This window comes from Scyliorhinus torazame, chromosome 5 (genome assembly GCF_047496885.1).
Source record: "Scyliorhinus torazame isolate Kashiwa2021f chromosome 5, sScyTor2.1, whole genome shotgun sequence".
Lineage (NCBI taxonomy): Eukaryota > Metazoa > Chordata > Chondrichthyes > Carcharhiniformes > Scyliorhinidae > Scyliorhinus > Scyliorhinus torazame.
Window position 1 is genome coordinate 86049717 of NC_092711.1, and position 4007 is coordinate 86053723.

At 43.5% G+C, this 4007-nt stretch overlaps 1 pseudogene; it reads left to right on the forward strand.

Annotated features, from left to right (window-relative positions):
- Positions 1-516: 516 nt before the first annotated feature.
- On the forward strand, positions 517-2471 carry LOC140418782 (sodium/potassium-transporting ATPase subunit beta-1-like; annotated as a pseudogene).
- Positions 2472-4007: the final 1536 nt, after the last annotated feature.

The window sequence follows — 4007 nt, forward strand, 5'->3', positions numbered from 1 at the left end:
GCTGTGTCAGAAATCATTGAACTCAGTGACTTCCAAGTTTCATCAATATCAATGTTGATTGATGAAGTTTTTATTGATGTGCCTGTGAAATATTTCACAGTTTAGTTTAATGCTCCTTGATAATGTAATTTCACAATGGACATGTTACTGTGAGGAATGTGTGAGTAACAATTGTCAGCAATGATTAATCAGCACTTTCTAATTGGAGATGTTAATCAGTGGAACCTTTCAAACTCTGAATTGTAGATTTTGGATCAAACATCAATTTAGGATTGAAGTGAAAGTTCAGAATTGTCTTGTTCCTGTTCAGAGTTCCTGAATGAAGCTTCACCTTCCGCGGGACTCCTGACACCTGGAGCTTCTCAACTCCACTTCCCGCCCCCCCCGCCCCCCCCACCGATGCCCGCGCCCCTCCCCCTCCCTTCCTCCGCACCCCCGTCCCCGTCCCCGCCCCTTTCTTGTTTGAAAAGCAACAGCCGCCGCGCGAGGGAGTGCGCGCGCCGCCGGCCAGCATCAGCTCAACAGCGAGGCCAAGCTTTCCTCAAACTCTCCCACAATCCCCCGCTCAGCCTCCTCGAGACAGCATGGCCCGGGCCCGGGCCAAGGGCAAGGAGGCAGGTGGAGACTGGAAGAAATTCCTCTGGGATTCCGAAATAAAAAAGCACTTTTTAGGCAGGACCGGCAGGACCGGCAGTCGTTGGCTCAAGATATTCTGGGTTCTTCTTGATCTTTTATGGCTGCCTCGCTGGGAGCTTCATTGGAACCATTCAAGCGCTGCTGCTCACGATTAGTCCATTTGAACCCAAACACCAAGACAGAGTTGCACCCCCAGGACTATCACAAACGCTGTATTCGTTCGAAACAGAAATTCCCTTTAGTATGTCAGACCCAAACTCCTGCGAAAGTTTTGCGAAAAGTTTGAACACGTTCTTGGATCTTTACAATGACTCCAGTCAGGGTGGCAACACTCCTTTTGAGAACTGTGAAGAGATTCCTCCAGCCTACATTCATGCAGGCCCACTGGATGATTCAGGACAGAAGAGAGCGTGCAGATTTTACCGGACGTGGTTTAAGACTTGCTCTGGATTAAATGATCCTAATTACGGTTATGCTGAAAACCCCGCATTGTTCCGAAGCTCAACAGGATTCTTAACTTTTATCCCGGGCCTCCAAAGAATTCCACCGAACTTGCAGAAGATTTGCAAATCAATTATAATCCGTTTATTATTCCCATTCATTGTGCAGCAAAGAAAGAAGACTGAGATAAAGTTGGACCTGTGAAATAGTTTTCATAGAATTTACAGTGCAGAAGGAGGCCATTCGGCTCATCGAGTCTGCACCAGCTCTTGGAAAGAGCACCCTACCCAAGGTTCACACCTCCACCCTATCCCCATAACCCAGTAAGCCCACCCAACACTAAGGGCAATTTTGGACACGAAGGGCAATTTATCATGGCCAATCCACCTAACCTGCACATCTTTGGACTGGGAGGATTCAGCGGCTTTCCTTTGCAGTACTACCCATACATAGCAAGCGTCTGCAGGAAAAATACCTTCGGTTCTTTGTTGCTATTCAGTTTATGAACGTCAAACAGAACACGGAAGTGCGCATTGAGTGTAAAGTGTATGGTGATAACTACATAATACAATTTTCCCCATTATTTCAAATTAGTCTTGAACAAACTGTCGTATATATAGGACCTACACTTAATCTATATGCTTTACACTAGCTTTCTGCATTTACCTCGGTATGTAACATTAAAAACAATAGTAGTACATATTTATTCCACTGTAAATGATAATACTTGAGCTATGGGAATGCCCATTACTGTAAACTATAATTCCACTAATGTGTAGCAGTGTTTGTGTTCTTGGGTATTGCTGCCTTGTGCCTCATGTGAGTTTGAGTGTACATTCACAGGTCCTTCAAATTATGTTGCAGTTTTTAAGCACACTTTGCTTTCCAAGTTGTAAATACTCTGAAAATTGCCATGGTATTTGATTTTGTTTCTGTTATGCCCATGTGTATGAATATACTGCACTCTGAAGTTTGTGTCGGGGAGGGAGGAAAAGTTGCTTTTTTTTTGGCAACGTTAAGTGTATGGTGATGGGTTTTATTATGCTTCCTTTTAGATCTGTTTAGTCTTCAATCCATGTTGAGATCTGCGTCTGGCTATCAAGCTATTGTGATTAGTTATTAAAGTTGTTTGCTGGAACCATCACATGGTGGTGTCCAGGAATGTTTTAAACCATTTTCATGGAAGATTTTATATTTATGCAGTTGTAAAATTTTTTGCAAAGTGTATTTATAAAAGAGACCAAAGTCATTGGTAAAATCATAATCTTTATTTTAAACCAATGCAGTAGGATGGTGTTCATGGTGTGCAATGTAACATCTGTAAACTTGTTGGGAGATCAATACTCCACCCCATTTAAAACATCAACAAATAAAACTCATGAACCTAAAAAAAAGAGTTATTGACTCAAGGAGAATATCACAGATGGTGCTTTTAAAATGGGACGTTGTAACTCTGAAAATCAGTGACATCTGAAAGTATTTAACTGTAGCCAATTATAGCATTTGTTAACATCAGCAGATATTGTCAGACCATCAATCCTGGATTTGATTAACAGCAGCACAAAGAGCAAAATCCAATCCCTGCAGGCACTTGACAACTTGCTGATGTCTCAGCTCATATCATGACTGAGTGAATCCCTTCCCACAGAGTCGATGTTGATCTCGGCCCTTTGTGAACCTTCTCCTTAGTGTGACTTCGTTGGTGTCTTAACAGGCTGGATGACTGAGTGAAGGTAGCAAAGTTAAGGAGAAACTATTTCTCCCAAAGGGCTGACTCTGTGGACTTCATTGCCCCAGAGTGCGGTGAATTCTGGGACAGTGAGTAAATTTCAAGAGGAGTTAGACAGATTTTTAATTGTACGAAGTCTTACAACACCAGGTTAAAGTCCAACAGGTTTGTTTCGATGTCACTAGCTTTCGGAGCGCTGCTCCTTCCTCAGGTGAATGAAGAGACCTCTTCATTCACCTGAGGAAGGAGCAGCGCTCCGAAAGCTAGTGACATCGAAACAAACCTGTTGGACTTTAACCTGGTGTTGTAAGACTTCGTACTGTGCTCACCCCAGTCCAACGCCGGCATCTCCACATCATGATTTTTAATTGGTAATGGGTTGAAGGGTTATGGCGAATGGGAAGGATGGTGGACATACGGCCAGGATAAGGTCAGATATGATTGAATGGCGGAGCAGATTCAATTGGCCAAATGGCCTAATTCTGCTCCTATATCTTATGAACTTATCGACACAACCACACCTCACTTCCCTTGGAACAACATGAAGTGTCTACTGCTTTCCAGATCCCTTCCTTTCAACTCACATTTCAATTCGACTGCTTTGCATTATTCTCAACTCCAGAGAGAACAGACTCATCCCACAGAACCTCTCCTCCAAGGACAACTGCCTGATCTCAGGAATCAATCCAGTGAAACGTAGCTCCTCACTGGCAGTGAGCGAATAGAGAGAAGAAAGAGCAGAAAGGGGAAAAGTGATAGGGACACAGATAGGCAGAATATAAGAGTGAAGGAGACTGAGCCAAATATAGAAACAAAGAGAGACAGAATGGGGTAGACATTAAAAGCAGCAGATACATTTCACCATTCCATATGATTGCTAACTTAGATTAACAGACAGAAAGAAGGAAAAAATACTTAGATTTAAACAGTGCCAGCAGAGAGTCAGGAAAAAGAGAGGAGCTGGTGTAGCCACGTAAAATGGCTAACCGGAAAGGCTGCTGGGAAAAGCAGGTAACAAGACAGAAACGGACAGCTGCAGACAGAATAGCATATTCGGCTCTGGGGAAGTTGGCCCAGATCGATACTCAGGGCTATTAACAGCCCATTCACACAGACATCTGCAGTGTAATCAGCTATCCCCAGGAACAATTGCAACATATTAGCAATTGAATACCGGGCCAGACCTGTCGGCGCCTGCAGT